At 31.1% G+C, this 23,370-nt stretch overlaps 1 protein-coding gene and 1 long non-coding RNA gene across 7 annotated transcripts in view; one reads left to right on the top strand and one right to left on the bottom strand.

Moving 5' to 3' along the window:
• The window catches only part of LOC123709261 (fibroblast growth factor 22), a 129,154-nt gene that overhangs the window by 59,522 nt on the left and 46,262 nt on the right, over window positions 1-23,370 (bottom strand). The window lies entirely within an intron of this gene.
• Window positions 671-15,547, top strand: LOC123709262. The gene is made up of 4 exons (XR_006753707.1): window positions 671-779; window positions 910-1,129; window positions 4,315-4,426; window positions 15,408-15,547. It is a non-coding gene; the product is annotated as an uncharacterized LOC123709262 (long non-coding RNA).

Raw genomic sequence — 23,370 nt, 5'->3', positions numbered from 1 at the left:
CAAATTAGGAAAAAAAATATGCTGAATTAGCGGAATGTCAATGAACTCTCTCAGGTGTGGAGTACTTGACCGTGTAATTGAATATTTTAACATGATAGGCAGTACGAAATGCAGAGTAGACTAAACACAGATGGTTCGAATTTACGCGCACTATCATCACCCATTGAGGACATAAGTATTTTATCGCGGGTAAAATAAATTATAGTATAAAATGTAACTAGACATTAACACAATTTTTTTTAATTGTGACCTGAATTTGATTCTACTTAAGTTACATTTTATTGTACTTAACATCCCTAAAATAATTTATTAACACATAACATTATTACAAAAAAACTATGAAATAATTTACACATCATAATCGCTATATGAAACCTTATTGCTGACAAGGTTATTATATGTTATATGTGGGAGTCTAAAAACCGCCCAATGAGACATATAGCAGAGATACCGGCTATCATAAAACGTCCATAAAACAGCAGCTAATATTATATGTAATATGTAAATGTACGTTGTTAAAAAAACTTCTGTCATCAAATACTCTGTGCCTTCATGAATATCAAACACGCTGTAACAATGGCTCGGGATTCGAATTAAGTACATTTCAGTAGCTTATCTTGTTTGTACAAGCATTTATCCTTTATCGTTTGAATGCCAATTAAATTTCACAGCTGACCTTTGCGGTGTAATAAAACCTCATTGCTGGGCCTAATGGATTTCGGGCATGTTTTAAGATTTAAAGCTTTCAGCATTTTCGCAGGCCCTTCGACATTGCATTTGTAAGTATTAGATTGTTTTGATGATTTTAAATACAGTCTAAAGTCAATTCATATTATTTATTTATTTCTTACCTATACTTCTGCTGCATAAACAATATATTATATTATATTTTCAATTATTTGCCACTAGGATTTGGCGACTTGAATTGAAGAAATCGTTTCAAAGGGAAAAACGAACGATCATGGTTGTTGACCTGCCACAAAAGATATGGTAACTAATCATACAGACACCGGTCACCCTTCCGTGGTTCATACATTCGTGGAACAAGACAAAACATTTGATGACTACTGTTAATGATTTTTAAATAAACAAACTGTAAAATTGACTTTACAACTAAACAACATAAAAAGTAAGTTGTATTGTCTTTTGTCAACATAGCTTTTACACATTAAGAAAACACTTTTTAAACGGATTGAAGCTATGTTTTATTATTATAAACTTATAATTATTTACATATTTTAAAATTTTCTACGTTTCACCACCTTTCGACACCTTTTGTCTTCAGTCACCGTGACCACGCACGCTGTAAAGCACGCGAAAAGTCGGAAAATTTAAATTTTAAATTATGTAAATAATTATAAGTTTATAATAATAATACATAGCTTCAAACCGTTTAAAAAGTGTTTAGAGTATTTCCTTCAATTTAGATTTTGTTCCCTTTGGAGTAGAGACTCTTGGACCGTGAGGTTCAAGTACACTGACGCTAATTAAATTTTTGCCAATTTTTAATTATTTTTATTATTACTATGTAGGTTAAGAAAATTATAAATACCGTATATTTGATTGTAATTATCGAAATCATAATGCGTTCATAGAATAAAAAATTATTGGCGTACAATAGCCCTTTAGGCTAACTAAAACAAAATATACTCTTAAAATACAACAAAACAGTAGCAACATTCCTTCTCAAAGTAATTCAATATCTAAAGAGCAGATGACACAAAGAAGGAAAAACAATGCGTTTACCGTTAGTGTTATCTCAAAAATTATAACTGTACTCCTTAATTCCCATTAACTATTTAAGAGCGAGGATAAACATTGTTAAACTGATTTCAATTTTTGTTATGTTAATGCGGACATGACCGCCACTGAGGCTTATTCACACTTTGGTGGAGTTAGACTCGCAGTCTCCCTTAAGGCAAAGATTTCCATCAATTGGGACAAACTTGGCATGGAATATGCCCAAGTGATGGATTTTGGCATACGGGATACCCTTAGTGGCAATCGGATGATCATTTCTAGTATTGCAAGGTTTATCGTCTTTTATGCACTTGATAACAATTGTCAATAAAACAGACACAGAGATACTTCAAACTATTCTATTAAACTATAGACAACAGAATTATTTTATTAAAAAAACATTTTTTTGAAACAACGCTACTTTACGGAAATTTACCGGGGACGAATGGAGCCTTCATCCCAAGCCATGAATAAAATATAGCCCGAATAAAAAGACAGAACAAAAAATATATAAACAATATGTTATTACATTAAAATTCATATTAGCCTTATCGAAAAGAATAATATTGTAATTCATTTTGAATGCTCCATAACTCTCCTTATCGTCTTATCCACACCATTATTTTATTAAGGACCCAAATAAATGTTATTCCAATATTTATACGATCAGTTGAATTATGTTATTAATGTGCCATAAACATTGGTTACCGACAATGGTTAGTAGGCCTATATGGTTCAAAGACCACCAACAGAGTATGTAGGACGAAATGACTCTATCCTTTTTGAAATTTGAGTTATTAAGATGGTAAAGTTATGCCGGTAAAAACATGTTAATCATAAAAATCGTTTACTAAATAAAATCGTGATTTAATTGAAGTTGTCTTCGCCATGATGTCATTATTTAATAAAAAAAATTACACTGAATTAACCCGCGCGATCTGTCACTTTGAGATGGTGCACATTTTGACAAATGACAGAGTTCTAAGTTCCCGCCTAAACGTGCCTAAAAATCTGAACCTAAAACTACTACAATGCGGGTGGGTGTGCTTGGAATTATTGACGTACAAGAAAATTAATTAATTATTATTATTAATAATCAAAACGGCACTTAATAGGCATAGTACAGCGTTTGATTTATGTTAAACAGTTAATTGTTGACAAAATCCCAAATCACGCGTATCAGTGTCAGTGAAACGGGTCGACGGCGGCTCAAGTTAATCTAAAGCTTATCGTCATTAAGCTTTTAATACGAAATTTGGCAATGTTTCAAGGGAGCATTATCGATGTATAACTACTGGTTAACGTGCTTTAAACTTCGGTCACTTGCAGTTGAATATAAATCTAACAATAGTAATAAAATTTAAAAATAAAAAGTTTTCGGGGGAGATCAAAGCTTAGTACTTAAAACCGTATACCAATCTAAATTTTTCGTAATTGCCTAATGATAAGTATGTACTACGACACAACGATATAATAATGTAATGCTAATAAGTAGGTCTTAATATAACCGATATATTTTAAATTAATTTCTTCATATAGTTTCAATAATTAAAATCTCGTAATATTTAAAGTAATATCACACATATTGTACCACAAAGAACGGTTCGGTGGCCGTCGATTCACAATCTTATACATATACATACCTCGTTACAATGTCTTCTTACCAGGAAGAAAGGCACACAATATTATCAGCCGTAAGGATTTGGAGAAATTCTATTAGTTTGAGAACAAACAGAGGTTAGACTGATGCTAATACCTTTCCTAATAAATAACTAATAAATGTGACGATCGGCCGAGAAAAAATATTTGGGATCACCCTCATCAAAAATTATTAAATTGAAATTATGTATTTCGAAGACATATTTTACCCTAGAATATAGCGCGATCATTGTCTAAAGGGAAAATAAAATAAATTCTGCACCCTTAAATCAAAGACAAGTGGACGTCAGGTTGGCTAATATTCGTAATCAGTCGGCGTCCATCGGGCGGTTTGACCACTTTTGATTTTTCGTATTGTTCTGGACTGACCGGTCTCCTAATTGTGCAACTTACATATATTTATCCTTATTTATGTTTTGTTTTATTCACCAGTTGCTTCCGAATAATACTTTGGAGTTTGAAGATTGTTAACGTTTTCAGCTAAATGTTACTTGTGTTTTCGAGTAAGAGTCACAGACTACTATAAGTGCGTTCATATCTCATAGTTCTTCATATGTCAAATAGGATTTTGACAGATCAATCCAGTGACTTCACAGTTTGACTCTTTAGGGGAGAAGGTTAATTTCAGATCTCTGTGGTCTAAATAGATAAATTATTTTAATGCATAATTTTGAAGTTAGGCTTGAAATTGAAAAAATATACGAAGCTAACTGAAGTATTTTCGAACCAATTCCATTAAAAGTCCTTCGAGAAGTGAACGTACCAATTCCTTAAAGACTGGCAACGTACTTACGTGCCTGGTGGAAATGTGAGTGTCCGTTCGCCCCCTATCATATATAAAAAAAACTGTATCAATGTTTTTCAATTGAAGAAAACTTGCGATTTAGGATTTTCTCATCTCTATTTCTTTTACAGATCACCCCATGCGCATCACATGACCCAAAAACCAGTCTCTTTAATAGCGTGTCCAACGTACTAATAATCTGTTAAACGAGCCTGGTACAAGAACAAATTACTTATTTATTGGGTATTTATTACTTATTTATATTTAGGAACACGATCAGGCTGTATTCTTATCATAGCTCTCAACAAAACCATAATATCGTCGTAAAACTTCAATTAAACTGACATTAAAATAATGTCGATATAATCACAAGTATTAGGAGCCGACAAACAGAAGTTGTTAGGGCTGGCAACCTTTGGAATCTTAAGTGACATAGACAGGCCATTATGCTTCATTGGCTTTCGAATTATTAGATAGATCTAGAACAAATTTCTTCGCTTTTAATAAATCGTCAATGTCAGTTAAATTTCTGAACCACAGCGTAAAACTACAGTAACAAATCTACGTGTAGAGTGTTAAATACGGGATTAATTTTCTATATAAAAGTAAAAATTTAATGAAGTCAAAATTATATTTTTATTTAAAATATTTTAATAGTTTAATCCTGTAGCCTAACCTATCTGAAAAATAAGAACCGTTTGTCATTATCGAAGCACAATAATTCGATAAAGTGACAACCCTAAACAGTTGATTTTATTATTTGTTTGTAACTCGTTCACAGCGGCTGCGACAAAGCTATGATCGTAAAAATTTTACTGTCATTTAATCTTAAAATTCGCCCGAATTCGCTTAAGGGTAGGATCCAAGGCTGGTTACTGACGGATCACCTTATTTTTCTATAATTCGAAATTGTTTACTTACAGATAAGCAGGATAATATATAATATTGTTTTATAAAATAGAATTCATATTTTTACATTTAATAAATAACATTTGAAATGTGCGACTCAAATCCTCAAGGTATTCCCATTAAATTCAATGTTTATTACAACGATAATAATATGTTAATGAAATTATGTGTCAAATATGGCATTTTTTAGAATACTCAAACATTTAAATCGCAGGAGATTATGCAAATTATCTTAAATTGTTCTCTAATTGAATCTATAAATTCTAAAATATTTAGAATTTCGATCCATATACGAATCTATTAGATAAACTTGAATCGCCAATCATAAAACGATAGGACAGACACTGAAAGCCTGCAATTCTTTACCACAAAAGTCGTTGTGTGTTTGAACAGCCTTAACCACAACCCATTAAATATTTAACGAGTCTGGAATTAAGGATAATCGACAAATTCAGGGCACCGAGTGTCCATTACAGTTTTATTGCTGAGAGAAAAACGATAGGTTTCGTGGGAGGAAAAACAAATTAATAGGCGACGCCTTACAATTCAACTCAAGATAACGCATCAGTCGTCTGTTCGGTAACTGTTAAATAGACAATGTATAAAATAACTTTAAACGAGCTTTTTTGTTTACTCGATATTTATAAGCAAGCAGTGTTGTCCTAGTTGCTTCAGCGACACTCATCTCTGAGGTCGTAGATTTGACCCAGGTTGTGCACCAATGGATTTTCTATGTGCGCATTTAACATTAGCTGGAACGGTGAAGGAAAACATCGTGAGGAAACCGGCTTGTCTTGAAACAGATACAGAAATCTGAGGCCCAGACCTAAAAAAGTTGTAGCGCCATTAATTTTTTTTTTCATTAATATATCTAACTGTATTTGTTGTCACAAACAAACATGAAGGTGCAGTTTAAAAAAAGACTACCCCACACGCTCCTAATGTGGAAATCCCCCTCTGGGGCTCCAACATCAGAGCATTCAGCAATCGGTGGTGGACTCACAGGCTGCTTCGTATTCTAGTGTGGTATTGAGTGTCTATGGGCGGCAGTATCAATTAACACCAGGTGAGCCCCAAGCCCGTTTGCCCTCTATAAAAAATGCCATAAGCGAGCCTTTTTCACTACTTAGAAAAGTTGTTCCTGTTCAACAAATGAGAGTAATAATTAACAATCCTAGCTAAATTCAATAAAATAATACACTAACATTATTATTACACGTTACACAATTCCTTAACTTACAAATAGAAACGAATATTTTATTAAAATATTTATTTCTTAAGAAAACACTTTTTAAACGGATTGAAGCTATGAATTATTATTATATACTTATAATTATTTACATAATTTTAAATTTAAATTTTTCCGACGTTTCGCGTGCTTTTCAGCGTGGTCACGGTGACTGTCAATGAAAATTTTTCTGTTTTGTTTCTCTTTATTTATTAACAATTCGTTACATTACAATATAAAAAAAATAACATAATTAAATCAAAAGGAGGGCAACTGGCGGCCTTATCGCTTTCGAGCGATCTCTTCCAGGCAACCACTGTGAGTAAAGAAAAAAAAGTAAAAATCTTTAGCAAATTGCACTGTTCTTTGATGAAAGGAGACAGAGTTCTGTAGTTAAAACAGTGCTATTTATGTTTTGTTAAAAAAACTATGTTGAAGGGTATGTATATCTACGTCTCTTTCTGTAAATATATTTATCTTCTATAAACAGACATTCAGACATAATTGTGTTTAAGTTTTGATGAATGAACCGATGTTACGCCTTCTCCGCCTATTGTTTTTATAGTTGTCTTTATTTAGCCACACCTGTGATGAGTTATTCCACCAGGAAGCGATGATTGTTTATGTGTCTGTTAGTATGTACTATAAATACCCTTACGCTCGGCTAACGACCTGTTTAATGGTTGATTGACGACTCCATACAGGTGATGTGGAAAGTCACAATATAAACGAATTACATCTATTATTTTTTTAATCATGTTTTAACCTTAAGGGTAAATCATTTTAAAATTGTTTTTATAAATAATAGTAATTAAAATGGATAAATAATAAAAATGTAAACAAATTTAAAATTTTGTTTCCAGTGCCACCGTTAATGCTGGCGTTTCCTCACTATATTGCGTTACTTAACCGAAGAGCATTGTTAGCCCTTTAATATTAGATTTATTACAATGCGATTACGTGCATTAGCGACTTTTGTTGTATTAATTTAATTTTTTAATTTAAAATCTTTCCAATAATTTAATTTTATAGAAAAGGTACGATAATGAATCGATTTCTAAAATGTCACAACTGAATCGAGCATTAAATTCGTATATTTAATGTTTACATACATTACATATGAATCGATAAAACGACGACGACTTTTAATTCGTATAGAAATAACGAGTTTCATTAATTTCCTATCAAGTATCTCGTTATATTCAAGTTACTATTTGTGATAATCGAACTTATCTGAAACATTATATTTTTAAAATTAAAGAGAAATAACAAAAGAAAGTCGTAATGTGAAATAGTTGGACATAGATTAGATTAAACCATCTCCAAAATGCACATAAACGGTTTAAATAACAATACTATTTGTATCTATTGGTCTTGTAAAATAATTAAATGTTTTATACGATCATTTGTTTGGACGTATTCGATGTTGTTAGGCAACGCTTGTCGTTCAGAAATTATCGAGCCAGATTTGGTAAAGAGGTTAACGATATCATTGATTTTGTTCAGATGAGTCCACTGTCAGATACTTGAACACACAAAAATACACATCGAATTTATGACCTCCTCTTGTAGTACCACTTTTTGTAGTTGGTAACAAAATTAAACCCTTATTTGACGTGTTGTAGACATGTATCTATTTGCATAAGGTGGCAAACCTTTTGAAGTATAACTATTTATTGATTATTGTAAACTTGAAGTACGGTATTATGGACAATGCTGAAGATAAAAAAAAAACATTATAATGACGCGAGTATAAAATTATTCATCCCTTAGATATGACTCTTTATGAATGGAATTATTGTACTTTCTCAATGGATGTTTCGATCATAATCACACTAAAAATAAAGAATTAATCATTTTTTTAATAACATTTGTACAAATGTTAAATTTCGGTTTTTCCACGATGTGATCAAAGCCAAAAATTCTGTCGAATAATCGAGAATTAATATTTTGATTAAATATTATCAATTTTGTAAAGTGCATTCGCATATTTTACGGTCAACAAGGTTGAGCATGTATATGGAAAACTGCGGACAAGACTTTAATGACAAGCTTTCTTATTATATAAACGAATCTGTCATGATATGAGTATATGTCTCGTATATGTGTGTAAATTATTCGTTATATATTGTAAATCAAGGATTGCTGCTGATAAAGTTCTTGAAGGTTGCTTCGACTCCCGCCGCGTTAATATATTTCCCGTCGGAAACAGTCAAGGCTGACCTCTTACATGCCAATCCAGTGGCGCTACAACCGTCTAGGTTCTTAATAGACAAGAAGGCCAGCCTTCTGTGTCTGACACACGCCATTGACTTCTGTTCTGTTTTAAGTATACCAGTTCTCTCACGTAATTATCCTTCACCGAACGAGCGACTGTTGAATGCGCACATATACCAGCGGCCTATAGGTGCACAGCCGGGGATCGAACAAACAACCTCAGAGATGAGAGTCGCACTCTGAAACCACTTGGCCAACACTGTACACTAATAATAATTGAAACGAAATACTTCTGCCTATGTCCAATGGGCTACAGGACCACAAACAAGATGTTATGATATTACGCGCTAAACAAAATGAAAAGTTTTCTGAAAATGATACTCACCCTAGCTATCACCCCGTCGCGTGACATTAGACTATTAAAAACGCATATAAATCAATGTTTAGTTTAGATAATTACTCGAATCCTGATATATTTGTGTAATACCATAAAAGGGCGGTAACCGACATTTAAAAATATTAATACATGGTTATTTATAGCATGTGGAAGTCGTAATGTTGGTTTTTACTCTGTTCCTACTCTAGTTCGTTACCGTTAAATATTAATTAGGTATTTTTAATTAATTACGCGATGGAGAAATGATTATAAAAAAAAAATACTGAATGAACATTTTACGTAATTAGTTGCTTCTTGCGGGCGTTGTCTAGACATATATCTGTGTCTATTTTATTGTTGGATCAAATCGTCTACGCACTAAATATGAAAAACAATAAACAGTAAAAATAAAATACTAAATCCTATATCACCAAATTTCGCGACTTTTATTTATTTATTATTTTTAATCTATGCGGCACATTATGTATTTCTGTATATTTTTATTTATTTACATAAGATAAGAACGATTTACAAATTAAAAAAAATACATAGTTCAACGGTCTATCCCGACAAAGCGATCTTTTCTCTCTCTTGGGAAAAAACCTAAAACCGACTACTGTGTACTGTAAATTTGAATGTATCAAGAACAAGCTCAATTGCGTTATTATGGTTATAAAGAAAATTGTATTAATGTTGACAGAACGTGTTGACGGATCACCTTGATCGAGTTACCCATAGTTTGCTTATGCAACGGGTACAATGCACTCTAGCGTAAGGCATTGCACATACACGTGGTTTATTTAATAAATAATTTATAATAAGTGCCTGTGTACATAATTCGATCGTAATGTTAAAAAAACTATCCAGTTTTCATAATTCACAATTTTCATATTCGAACTAGTTTTTTTTTTGATAGCGGGAAAACGGGCAGACAGCTCCGATGGTTTATATCATGATAAGTGATACCGCAGCCTATGGACACGCAAACTGCCAGAAGGTTCATAAGGGCGGCATTTTAAGACCCAAAATCGGAAATACTTGAGTGGGTAGCTTGTTCAATATAGTGGTGTTGCGTGGCAAAAACACTTAGGTCCTTAGATTAGATTTGGAATATTAGTAAGACGTATTAGAGTTTTTATAATTATTACGATAATATAGCGAGTATATATTGACAGCGTTAAAGGTACACTGGCACAAGGACCTATTTAAATTGGTTGATTTTGATTAATAAATATTTTTTATATATAAATAATTTTAATAGAATTAGAATTAATATGACTATCTTAACCGTTAGTAAATGCTACAGTTATATATCTTAACAAGGTCTTTAAATAAAACGTAATAGTTAAGCTACGTATAAATCAAATCTAGAGTTATTATTTTTTACTTCATCATAATTAATTTACCGGAAAATTCTATGTCGCTTTTCCGAATTCACTCTGCGACATAAAAAAATATCATTGTCTTTGTTACCTATTGTTATTATATATATTGTCTATTCTCATTGGGGACCTGGTGTCATTCGTTCTGCGTTTAGAGACCAAAGAAGATCACATCTTAATTGTATTACCTACGGAACTTTTTAAATAGGGAAAAATGAAATATGTACATACATAAACCTTGTTTTGAATAACATAAAAATGAAAATCTATTAAGTACTTTAAAATATCTAAACGTAAGTATGAAGTAAATTTTACAACAGACAAAGATTTAAAAATTGCATAAATGCTAGTTCCAGTGATTAGTGTGGACCCGGCTTAACATCGCAGGTATACATCGTAGCTAATTTCCAAATATTTACGCATCAAACGACCAGTATAGTTCAATTATCATGTTTCGTAAATGCTGCAATGGGTAGCCTTCTGTATTAAAACATAGTAATCGCAGTCGCAACATATAGATGTATGTTTCTTCGATAAAATATTATAAAACTAATTACGTTCTTTTACAACGATTTGAAGAATTATAATTTATTAATTATTTCCTCTAAGAATCCCTCCACCGTATGCGACAAGATAATCACAACTGTTCCATGTGCCTCGTACTAACACGATTTACCTGCATAATTCGACAATGTTTCGGGTTTTATTTAACTTTGACACTAATTATGAGAATCTTGATATTTTCCACCTCACCAAAGTGGATGAGAGGTAATATTTGAAAAGGAGGAAAGACTTTAGCAATAACAATTTGGTTTTTTCTTTGATATATTAATCGGTTTTTTTTTTAATGTTATATTTCAGTTTTCTCTTTTTGTCTATTAATGTATTTACGTATGTTTTCTATTTCATATATATTGTTTATCTATGTAATCTGTTTTGGCTTTGAATATTGTATAAGTGTTTTGTTTTATAATATCTATGTTAACTATAAGATTACTAATACATAAATAAATAGTTATATAGATAGATAGAGAATATACTTGGATGGAAAAAAACTTCATTTATCGTGTAATGTAAAAAGTGCATGTAATAAAAAGTCAAAATCATAATTATTACGCGTCTTGGAATGAAGACATATTTCTTATAAGAGATAAGATCTTGGATGAAATTAGCGATAAACGATCAATTTGTAAATTGCGCGCGTTTTTATATTTTAATGGCATACAGATTTAGCCGGTTCTAATTGATAACCAAAAAATATTACATAAAATATATTATTATAAATTCGGGATTTGATAGCAAGTTTACGAGGGCCCAGATATTTAGGAAAACAAAATGAGCGCCTTAGAATTTTGTATCTGTTTCGTGATCATTTGTTTTTCTAACAGGCAAGTAGGTGATCGGCCTTTTGAGCTTGACACACGCTGTTGACTGTTTGTGTCTAGCTTGCCGGTTTCGTCACGATGTTTTCCTTCACCGTACGAGCGAGTAATGAATGCGCTCATACACAGAAAACTGTTCAAAAGGAAGAATAGGGCAGACATATTTCTGCGTCTGTTTCATATCATGAGGGTGACATATGCAAGCCTTAATAACAACTAAATCAGTGAGCAAGTATGTTTAAAACATGCTAATTCTCCAGCCTTGATATTTTCGGAATGATCGCTCCAAGTTCTGATCAAAATGATAAATCTCGATTATAAGGCATAAGACGCTGTGCATTTTATCTTTGTTGATCACTGGTATATATCGCCTATATATAAATTGTCAATTACGTAATTAAATTCACGATTATTTTCACGGTGGTAATGTATCACATATCTACTGTTTGAGGGGACAGGGCTATCTTTGGGGTAGGCTATATTTTAATTTGACTGCATCTCAAAGCTCCTTGAAGTCGTTACTTCTACCGGGTCAATACAGCAAATGTGACTGCAGCATCCTCTGAGTTAGTACGTCCGAAACTACGTACTTGTCGGTACTTGTAACTACAATCAACCAAAATCGGTTCAACCATTAAATTAAAAAGAAAATTACTCCCTGGACTATGATATTAGTTACCGAAGTAATTATATTGTTAAATATTGCATCAATTTAAATCCACCAGAATAAAATTATAACACTGTCAATCAAAAACCAACCTAGTTTAAATCAAAGTTCATTGCGTCTAATGAGCAATTACTATTCTAGTTAAAATTTAACCGTATAACGGTGCTAACCGCTAGACATAATTGCAGTTAATTTATAAGGCTTAGTTTAGATGAGGAATGTCAGATTTCTTACAGCGATTTGGGGTGAGTGATTGTTATTTTATACAAGGAATGTGTACTACTCGTTTGTTATAACAGAGGTAACCTTTACGGAACTAAAAGAAATATTTAACTAAAATTGCATACACTTTTGGCTGTACGCGTTCAATAACTGTCTTATACAGTACCTTTTATATTCAACCTTTAATATCCAAGGTTGTATTGGCACGTGTTTAAAAGTAATGTAGGCCTTAACCTAATCCAAGCATTTAGTATTGCAGCTGTTTTCGTATTTCTTTCTAATTCTATGCTAACGTTTAAAATTCCTAACTTTTGTAATTTACTCAGGCACTTACAAACTAAACGCATTTATATATTTAACACAATAATAACATTATTTGCCGTCGTATTGTGTATACAAAATCACTTTCGCGTTTAATAGTAGTGTTCAATAACATTATTTCAAGGTAAAGTTTAAAAAAAGAATAGGCCACAGATACAAAAGACAGCTGTCTATTTATTTCTCTTAATTTACATATTTCATGCAATTTCCATATTAATACTTAAAAGAGCTCCGTTCCGATACCACAATGATCTACATATCTGCAAAAAGAAATATGTTGATAACTCAATTATACTCTTTTATAGCATACAACGTTGATACTTGACATGTATATTCAATGAAATAGGTATTTATTTTGTAGGATAACTAAAAAAATATATAACGAAAAATAATTATACTAAAGCTATCGCTAAAGATAGAATACATAATAAAGACAAAAAGGTTTAAACATTTACGAAACTAAGGAGGGCAACTATCGAAAAGATACATTCTAATCTTAAAAAGAAACTTATTATTATATTAACTGTCAACAATACAAGTCCGTAAATATAAAGATTGACGATAAAAAATGATTACGTAAAAAAGCCAGTAGCGCTACAACCTGTTGGGTCTGGGCCTCAGATATATTTTTACGTTTCGTGATCTGTTTTTTTCTCATAGGCAAGAAAATATTATTAATTATTTCTCTGTGCCTGATACACGTCGTCGACTTTTTGAGTCATAGAGCCATGGAGGTATGCCGGTATGCATAATGTAAAACCCTGGATTATTTTAACAAGATATTCTTTAATAGCCAAACAATTGTTTCTATATTTCTTTTCTGAAACCTCATTGTGGCTTAGAAACAGGACGTTAGGTTTGTTATTGCGAAAGTAATTTTTGAAATAATGATAATTAAACTTGATGCTGAAACGTATTACACATGGCTTAAAGTCGAAAGATTAAATAGTAGTAGTACATGCCTTAATCGTTGATTAACGTATAAAGGGAATCTAAATATAGTATTATTTATTCATACTGTCAGTTCACCAGAAACTTGACGGACTGCTACATACATTAATCACAATCGTTTATGTTCCCGTCTCATCTAATGAGAGATTTATTTGTTTTCTTATTTACTCAGGCGAAGTTTGAAGAAGGGTTGTTACTTTGTTCGAGTTTTAACGTTTAATGTTGTTTTAATTGTGTAGATATTGCACGCGTCGGTTAAACCGAATTTTAATGTTTATATTTAGATAGCTGGAAACCAAGGAACTTCGTTTCGCCTTAATATGATTTTTTTACTTAGCCTACCTTTTTAGTATCTACAACATATAGAACATTTTGCTAGGTTACACTATAGAGACTGAGACTGTTCGTTTTTCCTGAAGACTGATTTAAAGGTTGCAATTATTCTTTCCATCAGAATTCAAGAATTAAAAAGAAACCCCGAATTGGTCCAGTTGTCTTAACCTTTGCGCTTAGCAAAATATTTTTAGATTCAGTTTTGATTATCTAGAATAGGTTTTTGACGAATTCTAGGCGTCGATAATATAACTAAACAAAAAGAGTTTCATATTTTAAGGATTTAGTTTAATAATTAGAGTTCGCACTTTGTTTTATAATATGTATTTGCCGGGCCAAGTTACAGTTACAATTAGCCTATTAATTCGCGCTTCTTTTAATAAAGTAAATTATTCATTGAAAACCCGGATCTTTATAAACCTAAAAAAACCTTAATTTCCTCGTAACTTTTCCTAGAATCAAGACTTAGATATAAAAAGCAATCTATTAGTTATTAAGACCATAAATTTTGAAACAAAAACTCCGCAAGTCACGGTAGTATACCGTAAAAGATTTCACGCTCTTTGAGTACCCAATGGTTAATCTGAACTTGAGTCTTGAATTACCACTTGAGATGTGCTTCTGACAATAATATAATGTGAAGTGTTGGATTAGACACACTTGAGGATGAGATCAGTTTTTTATTTGATACGATTCGTTCATTATATATGTTCTATTTTATTTATTTCGGCAGCCATAAAAATTACAAATCCAAATGTAAAATAAAGAAAATGGTATGGCTTACCCTAGTAAAATATAAAATAAATATTTGTGTAAATGTGTGTGGGACGAAATATTTAACTAATAGCGTATGTGTAACTTATAAACTTGTCTTATTATATATATACTATATCTTTATTTGGCACATGCAAAATAGCGTTTTGATTGTTGTGAGTTTGTTTGTTGGATTGATGTAAGAAACAGCTTAAGTTTTATTAGAACTATGCATTAACTTAAACATTCAAATGACGATAAATCATAAAGATAATACATACAAATGTCACAGTAACCCAGTAACCTTGACACGCCGACAAAAAGTCCCTCCGTATTGTATAACAGCTATAAATGTATGGCCATAAAACGAGTGGCAAACAACATCAATATTTATTATTCACCCAATTTCGACGTATAACTTAATTTGAATGTAGCTTGAATTTAATAACAACGACGAGTATACTGCAACTAACACTTTTTCAGATTCTGATTTTCTAGATGACTGTTTACCAACCTAAATATTTAAATCAATATTTAATGTAATGTAAGAAAAGCTTTCGATTTTTTGCTTTTGAGATTCGTGCTAAAAGGGGCTTAAGGCTAAAAGATACAATTAAATAAGAAAGGTAACTGTACTTTATTTTACTACTATACTTACTAAACTAAGAGCGTGTAACTTTTCTCTCGTTTACTGGCCTCAATCAACTTAATAAAAATTCTTATAAACAGTGAGTTTCCTTGAAAGTGTCGCCTCATATTTTATATTGATGTTATGTCAACAATACTGTGTAAATATGGACTCAGAGTACATCCTTGTACAGCGAGGTATTGTGAGATGATTAATCGCTTTAGAAAGTTTTACATTAATACTTTATTGGTCTACTACCAATATTTAAATAGTCGTTAAATTATAGATAATTTTTGCAAAGCCATGAAACTACAATTATTAACAGTTTGCAATGTTTTAAAATTGTTATTTTTTTACTATGTGACATTTAATGACAGCTGACAGTAACACCATTGACAGTTTATATTTTCGCTAAAGGCTAAATAGCTCGAGAAACAAAGTGGTTTTAAAATTGTTTGACTGGGTAAAGCTTTTTTGCAAATCGTGGATTAGGATTTCTGTACATTTTTAATTAATTTGTCTATATAGACAAGTGGATAATGGGTATACACCGTCAACTATTTGGGTCTAAGACGTGGTCCTAATACCGCTTTCCTCTTGAAGCAAGTACTTTGAGCTTAGATAGAAATATCTGTTGGTACACGGCCAGATAACAGACGACCTACACGATACTACTGTATTATTTATGACATCTTTTAATTGATAATATGAAATCCTCGATATTTCAAAGGCTTCAAGTTCACTACGATAGTGTAATAGTAGTAATGCATCACAGACGTCAATTGGATACCGTTAACATTGCTCTTTGGATTAGTAAGTTAATCCTTATGACCATAACATAAGCATTACTAGGACCAAATAATCACAAATTTATAATACTTTATATCGAACTAGGACGAGTACTGCAATAATTATGCTATTAATTCAAAAGTATTTTCATAGTACTTAACAGAAGGTTAATAACCTACTTGCTTATGAAAATAATCACAAAACAGATACAGACATCTGTAGCCAAGACTTAGGAGGTTGTAGCTACACGCGTATTTTTGCTTAGTCGCTGTTTTGTCTTATCTTCTACGAATGTGAAAGACATAGAAAATATAAACATAAATTATTTATTCATGTACCTAAACATAACAATTAAATATACAGTATTAACAATTTTCTTAACCTACTTGGTAATAATTAAAAATTAATAAAAAGAAAATTAAATATTTTTTTAAAGTTTGGTCCCTGTGACAGTGTACCTTTAATGCTGGCAGCATTTCATCGCTGTATTGAGATACTTACTGGTTGAGCGAGGAAAGCACTAGCTCTGACTCACTAGCGCCTGTGCACTTGAACCCACGGCCCAAGAGTCCTACTCCAAAGGGAACAAAATCGAAGTTGGAGGATATTTCAGCCTTTTATTATTTTAAATATACTGTGTGATTATAGTCACGGTATTTCATCAGAGTATGTTTAATGTATATGTCGCAGTAAAATAGTCTAATTAAAGAGTTAATTGATTCTCTAGACAGTTAATTAAATGTCGATATTTAATCAAGTCGTATATATATGCATATGTTTGAGATTTACTTATAAAATTTAGACAAAAGATGTCTACCATCTGTTCAAATATTTGATAAGTATGTATATTGTTTATAAACTATGAACCACTGTTGCTATCCTGCGCTAATAGTATTAAAATGTTGTAAAATTGATTTTTTTGATCTATTCCTTCCTTCCTTCTTTCCTACCTTCATTTAGAACTTGACGCAAGACGTAATTTTGTGAACTTGATATATATTTTACTATCACGGAATATTCTGAAATTTCGTAAGATTTGTTATCTGTTGAGAATCAACTCACGGTGGCGGCAATTCTTCAGGCAGACAGAATCACTAGTATCACGTGGGAAGCACGCCCACAGTCTGTGCAAGTAACAAGCTTGCACTATTTTAGGTTATCTGTAACTTCGAAATTCGACGGAGGAGGAATCGATGGAGTTTATGAACTATACACGTAATTAATGCTGTATTGAAATTTATAATTGACTTATTATAAGCTATATATAAATAGTTTTCTTCCTGTAAATTTGTGACTAAGGAACAGATTTCTATCATAACTAACAATTTAAAAATACAACTGTAAGCTTCAACTACTAAATCGAATTGAAATGATTGATATTTAATAACAACAATTATTACATTAAAAAGGGGATATAGATACAGTTCTTAACATTTTACGCGGAAACAAATCTAACGAATTTATGTCATAATTATTAGGAGATTACACGAAAATTTAGTAAGTAACTAGCACTAGTAATAATACAATTACTATCAAACTAACACTATTATTATTTAAAACTTTACGTTCGTCGCTTATGTTTTAAATGACGGCTATATGGTGTGCTCGCTAGGTGTAAAGATTGCAGGAAATTCCTGGATTTCGAATTAATGACCACGCAATTATATTAGCTGGCTAGTATTGCCAATTGACTACTGGATAATTCAATAGGGCCTTACAAATATTTTATATATGCTAAAATTACAAATATTGGTAATGCATTTCTAATTTTTGTTTTTAAGTTATTCATGGTTTAAGACAAGCTCGGAAATAAGATTTTACAGTATTTAAAAACATTTTTTAATCAAAAGAAATAAAAATAACATATGGATTAATTCGTTAAATTGAAATTCAAAACATAGCTCTTTAATTAGGACGCATGTTTTATTGAACCAGAACTGAAAAATACTTATTTTAAATAAATTTAAATAGTAGTATAAGTTTTTTTTAATATATTTTCGTATTAAAATTTATAAATTCTCTGAAATATGACTGCGCCAATTTTGACATATTGTTATATTTTATGGCTTAACGTTTTGCTAATCCTACTCTTTATTTATTATAAATAGTCTATGTGATAAGGTAAAATGCTAAAGTTTTGTCACTCTGTGGGCGATTTTGAAACGGCCTGGTTTATCAAATAAAAAAATATATTTCGTATATGAAAGTGTACCTATATGGAAGTGTACAAACATGAAGGAGGAGGCCTATACCCAAGATGGGGTTCTAACCCTATATATATATATATATCGTGTTATGTTGTAAATATTTCATTCGTTGGAAATAAATATCGACTTGATTATACTAATATATATTATAATAAGAAAGCATTAAGAGCAATAAAATTACTTAATACAGAACAATATTTTAAAACTTTTGAAACTTTAAAAAAGCTAAATTTGTTTTATTTGTATTCTTAAAATTGGTATTTATTACTTGATTTACTTCACAGATATAGATTAATTTATGTTTTTATTTGAACATATTATATATTGTATTTGTGGCAGCCCTATTGCATACTAATAGTTAGTCTACTTAATAAATGGTCAAACCTTAACCAAGGAACTATCAACGGTTATTTAGTACCTTTCTTTCGAGTACTATTTTGCCGCTGTTATATGAAGTATTTATTACCAAGGAAGGTGAAAATAATACTTTCAAAATATTAGTTAGATTTGAAACATAGTAATTAAAGTAATTATAAACTTATAACAATATAAAGTATGACATTGGATTGGATTTGAGACATACCGTTTTCACGGCTGTTCGACTTTAATCCACCATTAGTTTTTTTTTCTTTGAGTCACTATTATTATCTAAATATTTCGTTTAACAGTTAACGAAGTCCAGGAACAAAGAAAAGACATTAGAAACAAATCTCGCTTGTGTCAATGCGAAGAATCTAGTTTTTCTATACCTTAAAATTACAAGAAGATAGATTGTCAATAGAAGCACCCGGCAGTAAACACTCAAAGAGATGTTTTATCACTTAGCAAACACGATAAAATGATGGATGCAGACGCAACTAGGCCACGAGTACCTCTGAGGATGATTTGACACATGACACTTCCCGTGCTTTTATTGGAGCATAGACAAAACTGTTTATCAAAATATGTTGACTGTTTTTTACATTGTACAGGTGTTTCAAAGATTATTATATTCTTCTTTGAAAAATATAAATTATTTTTTTTCTAACATAATTCATAACACGTGCAGTCAGTTAGGTTTTAACACGTAAACTGTTATTTTAGACTTAGCATTAATGTAAACAGATAAATAAACTAGATAAGATAGATATCGTTAAGGAACATAAATTGATAAACCAGCTCGTTTCAAAATCGCCCACATACTGTCAAAACTCTTAGCGTTTCACTTTACCACATAGACTATGGATGATAAATAAAGAATAGAATTAACAAAACGTTTAAGGCATAAATTAAAACATTGTGTCAAAATTAGCACAACCATATTTCAGATAATTTATTAAACTTAATACGAAAATATATTTTTAAATATACAATTTGTATTTATTTGAAATAAGTATTTCTCAGTGCAGATTCTATAAAACGTAGGTCTTCATTTAAGTTCTGTGTTAATTAGTATAACAATTATTACTAATAATGGAACTACTACTAATGGAAATAGAAATTGGGCCGTCAGGGGTAATAAATCAAAGGCAATAAGGAATAAAATCAAATGACAAATAAGTAAGAGGCGCGTGACTTTTCGTGCGAACTGTTAATTTGAAGTTCTGTTAGAACCCGCGTAACTGCATTTTTGAGAGATTTAAGGTCATTTTGTATTTGAAATTTATCACCATTTGTCTCCAGTTGGAAATGTTAATATTGTGAAATGTATTTTATTTATATTATATATATTAAGTTATAAATGAACATGACTAATTATTGTATTGTTTAAGTGACCAAACTAATATCTTTACAACACAAGTTGTATCAAAAATATTTTAAATATATACAAAAAGGATTATGAATTAAATAAATATTTCAAATAAAAACATCAAACCTTTCTCGCGTTAACCAGTCTATTTAACAATCAATTAAAATAAACTGCACTATCAGTGTAAAGTAAACCTACTTGCTTGTACATAAGGCCAATATTTACTTAGCGGTGTGACCACCCAACTCGATAGTAGATAACATTGTAGACGATTGATAAGGTATCTTTAACACCAATTTGCGGATTTCTTAGACTAAGTGGTTTGCTAGTCTGTGCACTAAAGACTATCCTAAAACGCTATCCAATTTAAAATTAGAAATGATTATTCGAAATTTAAAAGGGCCGACACTTTTAAATTGCAAAGCCACACTGCCAAGGGACATGTAATGTGTTATTGCCAAAATGACTCACTTCAGGCTTTCTTTTTTTCAATCATGACTTTCGTATCCGGAGTCTTAGCGATAAAGCCATCTGACGTGGTCCACAGAGTTAACACTTACTGCGAACTATGGTGGCGTCCTCGCCTTTATCTAGTTTAAAACAAGCTTTTAAACGAATTCCATATAATCGCAAAAATGTCTTGTTTATGTGAATTATGAAGATAATAATATAATGGGCGCTTAGAAGAATTTCCATATGTCTTATTGTGTTTGTTATCAAACGAGTTAAAGTTCAATGGAAACTTATTTGTTTCTATTTAGTACATTGAGTAAATTTTCGTCTCTAAAATTAAAACTTAAATAATCATATTACAATCATTGCAATATTTATACTACGATTTTTATGTACAGTCTACGTAGGTATATATTTATTAAGTTATTAATTAATATAATATATATTTATAGAGTCAAATTTTTTGGAATCATTTGGTTGGTGTCGTTTTTTTAAATTATATTATATTTTTGCTAAACATAATTTTATATGATCGATATTATTAAACGTTTAAAATTTGTATGAGTATAATATTTGTATTTTCTCTTGTGTATATCATGTTTACCCATAAGTGCTAGTGCATTAAAAATTGTATTTTCAGTTAGCAATGTATCAGTGTGCCGAGCGTTGGCAAGCTTTTATCAATAAAAAAAACACATAATATGGTAAGACAAATTTAAATATGTCGATATCAAAAATAATATTAGTTTTACTTATAAAGCAAAGGAGGTAATCAATTCTAAGATAGGCTTTAATAAATCCAATAGAACTTTACTAGTTGTCAGCACCACCCCGATAGCGGTAAACTATCAGATTACTTCTTGTACGACAGTTAACCTTAGAACAATGTAGGTCATAGTGAAATGTAAATCGTGCGAAATAACGAGAATATTTACTTTAAATATATCTATTGTAGACACCCGTAATGATGTATGAAGCAGACGTTTTTCTATATTTTATGTTAATCTATTATGTGCTAGCTTTATATGCTGAAATACGACTTCTATTTTTGGGCCCAGAAATTTTTCTCGGTCTCGAAGACGAAACAAGAAAATCCGATCACAGGCGGACGGCGAACGCTACGTCAAATTTAACAATCACAATCTCAATATACTGCTGAATACTGCTCGATAGAAAATTGTTAAATCAACATTCATTATGACTACAACATGAAAAACTTTCAAAATACGTTGAAAAGCTCCATAAAGCCGATAAAATCGTTTAAGATTTATGAGCTTTTTAACTTGTTACAGGAAATAAAGTCTTAATGAGTTTTAATCGCCAATTATTCTCGTTTCGACATTTTTATTATCCAATTATGTTATGTTTAATGTCAAATAACAAGTATGTCAATTAATTTTGATTAGAAACATACGACTACAATATTTTAAACATTGTGACTTCTGCTCCCTATTTAGTTTTGTCGTTAACTATTTATTTCTAAACCAAATGCTATACGCTATGAAACATCACGTTACGACTGAATTGTCATATAACCTCTGGCTACTAGTGGCTAGCGAGAGCTCGACGCGAGATCTCAGAGATCAGGTTTTTTTAAATAGACTGTTAGGAAGATCGGTTGATTGAAAGGTTTCTCGATTATTCTATAGCTTAAAGACGTACCTCATCGAATAATTTAAAATTAATCCCTAAATAAAATTACTGCGTTTTGTAATCGATCCCCTAGCTCGTAACAATATTGATATATTATGCATTACATTAAAACAAGTATATATGTGCTTTATATATTAGTCGTGCTTTCACTCGCTATTCTAGGTGGTATATACCTAAATGTTTCTCGATAAATGGAGTTTTCAACAAAAAATTGTTCAATTCGAAGAAGTAGTACACGGCTTCATAGTATTAGAATAGACAAGCACCCCATTAAGAAAAAGGAGATTGATATCCAACACTGAATAACAAATCATTTGCTTACCACATAACTGGATAACTTTCTATGATCCTATTTCTTTGTTTCCGTGAGATTCAATAACCATTAAAATAAACTCTAGAGGCTTAATAGTATATCAGTTAATCTATAAGCGATGTAAGCGCCGATGTCCGGTTTCATCACAGTCTGGGCACGTTTGTCCCAATTAATCTCATATTTATACTTTAATTAATTAAAAACTATTTCCAATAATCCGGGCATAAAACGCCATAGACTACTATAAACATAGAGGTTTGCAATTCGCAAAGATGTAAAGTATTGAAATTCAATAATATCTTAACGGTTATCACGAAGAAATTCAAAATTTATCGTAGATTTATTGGGTAATAATAAATCAGTTTAAGGACTCCGAAAACTATTGGCTATTAATGAAGTTATTAAAAAATCTATACTTTAGAAAAAAAAATGGTCAAGTTTGATATATTTTTTTAACGTTTATTTAATTAATCTACCGACACTACTACTTAATATATCACAATTTTCTTCATAACGTTTTAATATAAAGTAGATTTTATAGTATGTTTTTACGACCTAGTCGGCTTATCTCCATTTTTATTTCCAATTTATCCCACAGTTTTCCTTCTAATATTCAAGTGTGACAGGATTTTAATAACCTAAATACTACCGATAACTAAAAACAATATATACGT

This window comes from Pieris brassicae, chromosome 5 (assembly GCF_905147105.1).
Source record: "Pieris brassicae chromosome 5, ilPieBrab1.1, whole genome shotgun sequence".
NCBI classification, from domain to species: domain Eukaryota; kingdom Metazoa; phylum Arthropoda; class Insecta; order Lepidoptera; family Pieridae; genus Pieris; species Pieris brassicae.
Note: the sequence above shows the minus strand (reverse complement) of the source record. Positions and strands in the feature narration are given on the sequence as shown.